At 42.3% G+C, this 10,600-nt stretch overlaps 1 protein-coding gene across 3 annotated transcripts in view; it reads left to right on the top strand.

The window, feature by feature from the left end:
- The first annotated feature begins 5,607 nt into the window (after positions 1-5,607).
- Positions 5,608-10,600, top strand: part of TFPI (tissue factor pathway inhibitor) — a 59,670-nt gene continuing 54,677 nt past the window's right edge. The window contains exon 1 of one of the 3 annotated variants that reach the window (XM_006114816.5): positions 5,608-5,967. The gene's annotated coding sequence lies outside the window, so the exon portion shown is untranslated. Of the gene's footprint in view, positions 5,968-7,624; positions 7,646-10,600 lie in introns of those variants that run through there. The other 2 variants (XM_089779791.1, XM_089779792.1) reach the window with 2 other exon arrangements.

Genomic DNA, 10,600 nt, shown 5'->3' with positions numbered 1-10,600 from the left:
TCCCTTTAAGCATGTGTCTCTTCTAGGCTTTGGCACCAGCACTTGGAAGCAGCTGGTGACCTAAAACCCTGAAGTGGTTCCAGGTGGCCTTATATGAGTCCAATCAGTCTGGATGCTATCTTTTGAAAAAGCAGATCACTTTTTTGATGTGCTTGGGCAGTGTGGACACTGTCTTTCAGAAGACGTTTTTCAGATCTCTTCTGGAAAAACTTCTTCTGAAAGAAGCCTGCAGTCTAGATGTAGCCTTTGTCAGGTCACGGTGGAAGGTGGTGAGACTTCAGTCTTAGAATTTGCTTGGAAAAAAAAACACTACAAAAGGAGAGAATCATGTTATATGTAGTGTTTCTTTAAAATATAACAAGCTGTCAGGTGTTATGAGATTGAGGAAGCTTCCTGACAGAAGTTTTTATCGAAAAAGAAGTTTCAAGACTATCTTCCTCATTCTAATTAAGTTCCTTAGTCAGTGTCAAAAAGCAACTCTTCCTATTTTTCTTTACCATTGTCATATGACCGAAGGTTTTAGAGTGACCCCCTCCATGCGCCTCTGCAGCAGGACTCCTTGTTACCTGATTTATAGACACCTGTAAAATCTAAACTGCTGTCAAAATTAACTCCATTAAAAGTAGTGCAGAGAAGGGCTACTTATGTATTCTTACACATGGGCTACATCTAGACTGGCATGATTTTCTGCAAATGCTTTTAACGGAAAAGTTTTCTGTTAAAAGCATTTGCGGAAAAGAGAGTCTAGATTGGCACGGACACTTTTCTGCAAAAGCACTTTTTGCGGAAAAGTGTCTGTGCCAATCCAAACGCGCTTTTGTGAAAAAAAGCCCCGATCGCCATTTTCACCATCGGGGCTTTTTTGCACAAAACAAATCTGAGCTGTCTACACTGGCCCTTTTGCGCAAAAGCTTTGCACAAAAGGACTTTTGCCCGAATGGGAGCAGCATAGTATTTCCGCAAGAAGCACTGATTTCAGACAGTAGGAAATCAGTGTTCTTGCGGAAATTCAAGCGGCCAGTGTAGACGGCTGGCAAGATTTTCTGCAAAAGCAGCTTCTTTTGCGGAAAAACTTGCCAGTCTAGACGCAGCCACTGGGTCTTTTCTTTTCTTTTCTTTTCTTTTCTTTTCTTTTCTTTTCTTTTCTTTTCTTTTCTTTTCTTTTCTTTTCTTTTCTTTTCTTTTCTAGAAGTACTAACTCCTGTGGTGAGTCCAATCACAAATCACAGCTCAGTAAAAGCATCTTGGGTTGGTTTTCGCTCACTTAAGTTATGTTTGCACAAACACAAGGCTGGAAAATTAGTGTAGATGTTTGGGCTCAAGGTGGCACCTGAGTTCTGAGCCTCCAGGAGGTGGAAGGGTGAGAGAACCCAGGCTTCAGTCTGAGCCCAAACAGCTACATCACAATTTCACAGTCCTGCAGCCCAATCCTCATGAACTTAAGTCAGCTGACATGGGCAGGGGAGGAGGGATAGGTTAGTTGCAGATGTACCCCTCTTGTGGCAACACACAGCATGGCTACGTCTACACTGGCCCCTTTTCCGGAAGGGGCATGTAAATTTCACCAGTCGTCGTAGGGAAATCCGCGGGGGATTTAAATATCCCCCGCGGCATTTAAATAAAAATGTCCGCCGCTTTTTTCCGGCTTTTAAAAAAGCCGGAAAAGAGCGTCTAGACTGGCCCCGATCCTCCGGAAAAAGTGCCCTTTTCCGGAGGGTCTTATTCCTACTTTGAAGTAGGAATAAGAGCCTCCGGAAAAGGGTGCTTTTTCCGGAGGATCGGGGCCAGTGTAGACGCTCTTTTCCGGCTTTTTTAAAAGCCGGAAAAAAGCGGCGGACATTTTTATTTAAATGCCGCGGGGGATATTTAAATCCCCCGCGGATTTCCCTACGACGACTGGTGAAATTTACATGCCCCTTCCGGAAAAGGGGCCAGTGTAGACGTAGCCCATATGTTTAGAGAAAGGACAATCTTGTGGTTAAAACACTAGACTGGGACTTCGGACATTTGGATTGTATTCCCAGCTCTTCTACAGAAATGTTGCGTAACCTTGGCTAAACCACAGGAGTTATGTCTCATTGCAGCAGGGGGTCAGACTCCCAGGTTGGGTAAACAGTTATACAAGCTTGAGCTAGTAGTTAAAAATAGCTGTGTAAACAGCACAGCTTTGGCAACGGCTCAGATCTCCCAGTCTGAGCTTGGGTGGCCAACTCAAAGCTCTGTCACAGCTGCAGCATCCACACTGCCAAACTTCAGAATTAGCTGTGGCACAATTATGACAATGGTTGTGCAAGTCTAAGGTACATGCCCTAAAGACCCCATGTGCATGATGTATGCTATATGTGTACTCACCAGTGATTTGCACGCTTACCCCAGGCATATGCACGTATGTGATCCTCTGACAAGCTAACCTTTTACTTCTCACTTGCTTAGTTGTTCACGTAAGTGAAACATATCTCACAGTTGGGTAATATTTGTAAAACGCTTTCTGATCCTCAGATGGAAGTCACTGTGGAAATGCAAAGCGTTAGCAGTACTGCTAATTTACTGTGATTGTCCTGGGACAGAGTGGAGCTTCTCATATCATGGGATTTCATGAGGGAATATATCAACAGCAGAAGAGATGCCTGATATGAGCTCATACCTATTAGCTGTCTGCCTGCAGCACCCCATACTGCAACCTGGTGTTAGGACAACAAAAAGATAAAGATGCAGGGAAAACATTCAGGGAAGATTCATCGCTCTGTCTAGTGGATCTGCCTGGCTGTGCATGAGAGCCACCTGCAACTTGTTATAAAGGACTCCTGCTGAAGCTGTCAGGGTCCTTACATTACAGACACCAGGTACAGAATGAAGGACCTGTATGTATAGAACTCATTTAGTATTGTCAAGAATAAGGGAGGAGAAGATTATTGAAAGATCACTACCTAGGATAAGGGAAGCAAAGTGGGAGCAGTGTTTTAAAGAGCACAGATCTAAAACAAATTTGCTCATATAGGGTTTCTTTTTGTTTGTTTATCTCCAGTCTCTTGCCTACTCCAGTTTTATACATGTCTCTTCTTTACAATTTTACTTAGTTATGGTGGCAGCTAGAGGTCATCTCTCTGGTGGATTGTAGTGTGATCAAATACTGAACACTGTGATAAATCACATCAGAAATCTTAAATCTCTTAAATCCTACCAAAGGCTATGGTAATCTTTCCACTGAAGGCTGATGTGTATGCACATATATTACAATAAAAGAGCATAATTCTATGAAGATTAGAAAACTGCACACACACACAAAAGTTAAGAAATTCAGAATTAAGTTCCTAGAACAGGCGTAACACTGCTCTACTATTCCCAATGTGTTTATAAAATGATGATAGCTCAGGAGGAGACATTGAGGGTACGTCTAGACTACAGGGTTTTGTCGACAGAAGTTTTGTCGACAGATACTGTCGACAAAGCTTCTGTCGACAAAGAGCGTCTAGACTACATTAAGTTCTGTCGACAAAGCAAGCTGCTTTGTCGACAAAACCCTGTAGTCTAGACACAACCCTACATGCAGTAACACCTTCTGTCGACAGAATTCTGTCGACAGAAGGCGTTATGCCTCGTAAAATGAGGTTTACCAGCGTCGACAAAACTGCTGAGTTCTGTCGACGTTATGTCGACAGAACTCAGTGGTAGTGTAGAGGCAGGTATAGTTTTGTCGACAAAAGTCCACTTTTGTCGACAAAACTCTGTAGTCTAGACACACCCTGAGTCAATGACCATTCTTTTGTTTGTTGTACAGTTTGAGAAATTAATCAAGGGCCTCCTTGAGCTAATGTTCCAACACCAACACTATTCTAATGACTCTGAATTTAAAACTCTCAAATTCCATCTCACTGAATCTGCTGAATAAAAGCCAAAGACTAAGAAAACCACCTTCAAGATTTCAGGAACCTGATCCCAAAGCCTGTTGTTGACAGACACTGTGAATCTTTTCACTGATTGCAGTGGGCTTTGAGGCAGACTAGGGCTATGTCTACACTCGCGGCTTCTTGTGTGAGAAATATGCAAATGAGGCTAAGCGTGGAATATCTGAGCCTCATTTGCATACCTAATGAGCCGCCATTTTTGCAGAAGAGGCTCTGGCACCAGAAGGAGCTATCTACATTGCCCCTTCTTGTGCAAGAAAAACCCTCTTGTGGAGTGCTGCTATGCCGATTATTTTCAGGAATAAAGGCATTGTTCAAGAGGGGTTTTCTTGTGCAAGAAGGGGCAGAGTAGACAGCCTCTTCTGTCACAAGAGCCTCTTCTGCAAAAATGGCGGCTCACTAGGTATGCAAATGAGGCTCGGCAATATTCCACGCTTAGCCTCATTTGCATATTTCTCGCGCAAGAAGCCGTGAGTGTAGACATAGCCTGTAAGTAAAAGTGACTTTCTTTATCAACCTTTATGTAGTGATGGTGAAAGCTCAGATCATCCTGGTTTCATTTTCAAAGTCTACTCTCAGCTTCAGTCACAGTCTGTCAGCTCCTAATTATAAATCAAAGAAATCCAAAGATAAGTGGTCATCAGTTACTAAATTGTGGGGATTGAAGGTACACATGGAGGACTGGAGCTGCCTCATCAAACCTAAGAGAAAACAGGCTCATCTTCAAATGAAAGATGCTGTCTTTTGAGTGAGGCTCCTCATTTTGTGCTTTCTGTCTACAGTAAAAATTTGAACTTTGGTTTGATTTGATAACTTTCCATCATTCATGTTGGTCAGCCAGTTTTTAATCAAAAACTGTGTGTGTCCCTCAGACTATTGGTTTTTATATGTGATTTTTCCAGAAAGAAATTTCTATAATGGAGATAAATAAGCATTCAAGTTTGGGGATCATTACTGAAGAGGCTGTGACCCTAAGTGGTGACTCTACAAACATATTGATAGACCTGTAATTTTATTGATGTGACAAATCCTATTGGTTTCAAAAGAACTGCTCACAATAAAAGTTACTCGTGTGTACAGGATTAGGCCTCACAATATATAGAAAGGGAACCATTGTGTCTAGCTGACCCCTCTCCCCCACCCAGGAACACCTGCTGGAATTTACAGATCACAGTTGAGTGAAATTCAAAGAGGTTTGGGACATGGTGGGGGATGACAATTTTATTTTTAATTTAAAATGAAAATAGCAAATTTTGCCTGGCTTGCATCCAGATCTATAAAACCCTTCCCCCATACCTAAACTCAGCTCAATTCCTCCAAGACTGGTCTGAGCAGTGGGGCAGCTTTTAACCGTAACCAGGAACCCCAACCAGCAGACCATGCTGTGGAGATAACCTGTATCTGCACAGCCCTCACCAGGCCCCTCTTTAAGCCTGTGCTTCCAGATTTTGGGGCTGCATTGGGTGCTCATAAGGCATTCCAATAGAGGGAAAGTTATAACTGTCATACAGCAATGCCAATGCAAACCCTGTGTTGAATCTAGTCCTATGCATATAATAGATATGTCATTCCCCGTTTGAACAACACTTTATTACATAAGAGGAATATGATGCAAGCAGAATATTATTCATGTATCTCTGTGAAGTCACTATATGACTGTTATCAGTGTGCTGACATGTACACAAACTGAGCTAGCATTTGGACTTTTGCCTTGTTCAGTTTCCTGTGAGCTGGAAACATGTTTTTTTTCCTGGCTGGTGCTATTTAGAAAAGTTACCCTACAACGCTGAGGAGGTCACAACACTCTAAACAGGAAGCTTCTCTGCTGCTGCTGATCTCACTGAATCTTAGCCAGAGTGACCCTTTCTCCACAGGAAAGAGAGGAGCAATCGGCAGGCTGCTACAGCTACGATATAGCAGGATCAGATTGCATTTTTTCTCATTGTATCTTCCCCTCCCACAAGTCCTCTCTTCAACAAGAATTGATATCAGAGAAGCAAGCTCAACACACTTCAGGAATTCTCCAATTCTCTTTCAAGAACTGCTAACAGGAATTTGGTCGGTGAGTACAGTGTAACTGCCTTTCAGTTTTGCAAAAGACTTTCTTCGGGAGAAAAAGGCAAGAAATTCTTCCCAAAAATTGTTCAAAGTTTGTTGAATTTTCCTGCTTTAGATACTGTAGTCGGATGTCAGTCGGATGTCACTGTTTGTTCCCTAGACTGAAGAGAAAGTGCTCTTATTATAGGAACTATTTGCTGGTAGTGAACTTGTCAGGATATGAGCGTTTTGGCCAGCTTGAAAAATAGCAATGGTTCTTTAGAACCAAACTATTGGTGAAACATTTTATGCTAATTTTGATCAGTAACCCAGAGTTTGTCAAGAACTGTCTCATGTGTTTTCCAGCAATGCTTCCACAAAATTGAATAAAATGGAAGCTCTGAGAGAGAAGCAGATTTATTCAGGGAAAGTTTTGTGGTCCGTCCGCTAGACTGTTGTCAGACCCTGAGAGCGCTGCTTTTACAGGCAATTACAGTTTTAGGAATTAGCAGAATGCTCTGTCTGCTTTAGCAGAATGACACAAGTCTCATATAAATATAAATCAGTTTCACTCACGATTATTACAATCAAGAGTATTTTCTCTCTCTTCTCCATAGATTTAAACAACTGACAAGGTTATGACTAGTGTAGTCATACTGAAATAGGGAAAAAATGGGGGCAAACAATAAAAAGGATGATTTGTGCAATATTCTACTTGGACAGGATAAGCATGAACTTCAGTGTCTTTTATGTTACTTCTGCAATGAAGGCACAATAATACTGAATGAGATTGAAAAACAAGTGAGGATATCTAAATAACTACTCACTAGATTTGGTACAGGGGAAATAAGAGAAGGCTACAAAGCACTAATGTTCAATGGAGGATGTGACGATGTGGGGATTGTGGGGATTTTATTCCCCTTGTTATGTTGCATGTGATTACTACTGTCCTGTAGTAACCCCATACATGTGCCTCAGTTCCTTGGGCACTGCACCAATACCTAGATGTTGATGGGAATTTTGGTATGATAGGCTTCCCCATATATATAGTGGCTGATGCTTTCTGTAGGCTGAAAAAAACACAAATAGTCTGGTAGCATTTTAAAGACTAACAAAACAAGTAGATGGTATCATGAGCTTTTGTGGGCACAGCCCACTTCTTCAGATGACCGGAGTGTTGGATGTCTAGGACCAAAATATGTGTGAGTTAGTCTTAGCTGGTTTGGCATGCAGGGAGGGGATTTTAGGGCCCTTGGCTCTGAGCCCCCTCACCCCAAGATGGATTGTACTGACTGCTTCTGGTTACTGTGCTGACAAGTCTGTTGAACGCTGTGTCCTTGCCAACTAATAAACCTTCTGTTCTACCTGATGGGTGAGTCTCACATCTGACCATGGATGGGGGTGCAAGGTCTGGTGATGCCCCACACCTCAGTTATGGGAAAAATGGAAAAGGGAATAAATGACAAGTAGGGAGACACAATTATGAAAAAAGTCAGCATGACACAGTTCTCTATATGAGTCATAAAAGTCCTTCAGGCAAAATGTAAAATAAACTGCTTCCTGAAAGTCTTATGAACTGAAGTAAAGGCAGGAAGCTCAGCTGTCAGGATAGATAGGAACAATAAAGGCACGCTTTCTGAATTTTCAAGAACTAGTGCTTAATAATGCTCTAGCCACAAAACAGAGGATGGGCTTTGGAATGAGTGAGTGGACCTCTGTTACTTTTTTTAATCTCCTGGGGAGGTGAATCTACAGTGTTTCATAGGTATTTGTTGCCATCTCAGCTTCTATAAAAAGCAAGGTTCGTTTATTGTTTGAGGTGAAGTTGAACACAATATGCTTATTTTACACATTTTTTCTGTGTGTGTGTGTGTGTGTGTGTGTGTGTGTGTGTGTGTGCAATTTACTGCAACCTTAGTGGTTTAGCGGTTTGTAGAACATAGCACATTTCCTGGGGAACCCCCAACTTGCTTTTTAAACAAAGTAGCCTTTTTGCACCTATGAATTGGGCCATTGTGTTTCACAAAGCACCTGTAGGGGGAACTGCACTTTGGAATGGACCGTAAGGGTATATACCCTAAAAGAGGGATGTTAATGATAGACTGATGTTGGCCCCGCAAAAAGGGAGCCATAGCCAAGATGTTGGGGATGTCTGGACTGTTGAGGTCTGGGCAACCCCTCGACAGCAGGAAATAAATTACACGGACAGAAACCAGAGGAATGTGGCAATTCTGTGCATGGGCAATGGTAAACAAAATGTCTTACAAGTCACACAGAGCATCCCACTGGGCCACATGCAATGCACAGGCTGCCGGTTACCCACCCCTGGTATAAATCCACTGGGTGAGCCCACCGAGCTGGCATTGGCATTGAGGTTGGCATTTTTGTGGATTAGTTGTCAGAGATGTCAGTCTATATGTAAATGTATACTCAGTTACAGAATTTCTGCTTGTTCAGTTATGTTGCATGCATTAGGGTTTACATGAAGGTTTGACAAGAGCACGCAGTGGGCCAGCCATATGAAGAGGAGTTATTTCTAGATGAGCGATTCTATGCCCTCTGCTCTGCCTCTAGGCTACTTCTGTATGGTTCTGAAGATTGGGGAATCCTTTGATTTTTAGTAGACTTCTTATAAGAGCAGATGAATCTTGGTAGCATTCATTTGGTGGGTGAAGGGAGGCTCACTACTGCCAGCTGCTAGGTAACCTAAACTCTCTGGCTTCACGACATACTCTATGATTTGGCTATGTGGAGGCCACCGCAATTTAACAGGGATCTCCAGGCTCTGAACGTGTTTGGTCACAGATTGGAGAGGAGAGATGGAGAAGTGGAGGGGGAGGGGCGATTTCTGGAATCTGATGATTTCTTGTATAAGAAATTAATGCAGGCATACAGCTTGACTATGATTAAGGCTACAAGACGTTATCTGTGCTCACCTCTAGGTGCTACAAAGAACTGACGGGGTGAGCTATTTCTGGTAGTTTGTGACCTGATTAATCCCAGCTGCCCAACCCCATTAGTTGCCCTCATTATAGGAGTCTATGAAGTGTTTGCTGTTTCTTTGTAGATACGATAAACTAGCTCTGGACTGGGTTGTTCTATTAGTGAAAGCCCTGGGGTCCTTATGGCTGTGCCCTTATGTTAGATTTAATTTAATCTCTGAGGGGGGTGTAGATGAGATTCATGGAAGCAAACCGCTTGTAGGTGTGACTCCTCCCAGTCGTGGTTGCTGTAGGCAGAGGTTCTCAACATTTTTCTTTATACTCCCTCCTACACACAACACGCTATGCAAATTCCACTGCCCACCTGTGCCACAACAACTGTTATTTTACCTAGAGGCCAGCAAGCAAGGCAATTGCCCGAGGCCCTTGGGAGCACCAGAAAGCTACTTTCCTTAGGATTCAGCCTCAGCCTCGAATGGTGGGGCTCAGTGCCCTGGACGTCACTCCCATGCAGTCGGCCTTTGTCTTTCTGCCCGGGAACCCAGTGAGTCTAATGCTGATGACCCTGCTTGGGCAAAGCCCTGAAACCTGCTTTGTGGCCCCCTCCTGCTCCATGGGGTTTTGGATTCTTGATTCGGAACCACTGACTTTCGGCAGGTGCCATCAAGCAGTGTCATCATTTCCAGCAGTTGTTAACATTTTTCTCAGTGTCCATATTGAATCATGTGAAGGTCTGCTACTTCTTCAAGATGTCTTTTCATTTTGGAGTCCTTGAAAACTATGGCCCAGACTTTTACTCTTTAAGTTCATTTCAACACCATAATGTGGTCTTGCTCAGTCATAGCTACCAAACAACAATTTATTCAGATTTGTATTGGTTTTGCATGGGAAAATTATTGTTTTCTTTCACTTTTCAGAAATGATGATGCTAGTGAGTGTGTGGCAAAAAAAACAAGCAAAAAAAAAAAACCAGGAGTAATTAACATTTTGCAATATACTAATGTGAAATGTTTTCATATTGCATATTCCTAATTGCCAAAGTATATAATGAATGAGCTGACACTTTTTTCATGAACTGGAAGAAGTTTCTTATTGAGTTTCTGCATATTTCTGGCAAATGCTGGATGAGGTTCAAAATGCATAGAGTCATTACAACATGTCATTAAAGATTTTGATGATGCTGTAATTCGGCATAAGCTATCACTACTAGGAGACCTTTAGTCACGGGGGTATGCTCCATCTCCTACTTTCAAGTTCTGAGATAATTTTCTCCAAGTTTAGCAAATACTATTACTAAATGTCCATCCAGAGAGGGTAACTGGAAACATCACCTACACATTGTCATGCTTCCAAACTTCTTTACTGTAAACAGACCTAACTGTTCAGAGGGTCACCAATCTACATTCGTGGTAAGTTCAATCTTCCTGAATAAGTACATGGTGCCTTTGAATTTGGGGAATTTGCTGTCCATTGGATTCCTGTGGGGTTTTTCCCCACTGAATTTGGAATGGCATGGTAACAGAGATCAACAAAGACTGAGAGATAGAGTGGGATTATAGGACTGACAAGAGTATCAGCAGGACCATCATAAGAACTGTCCTGAATGAATATGCAAAAGCTATAGGAGAAACAAGTTGTAGTGAAGTTATATTTGTTTTTAGTCTTTGCTGTTCACTACTTTCCAAAAATGAAGCACATAAATAACATGAATTGAAA

Source organism: Pelodiscus sinensis, chromosome 7 (assembly GCF_052426305.1).
Source record: "Pelodiscus sinensis isolate ZL-2025 chromosome 7, ASM5242630v1, whole genome shotgun sequence".
In the NCBI taxonomy this organism is placed as follows: Eukaryota; Metazoa; Chordata; order Testudines; family Trionychidae; genus Pelodiscus; species Pelodiscus sinensis.
This window is presented reverse-complemented; position numbering and strand designations above follow the sequence as displayed.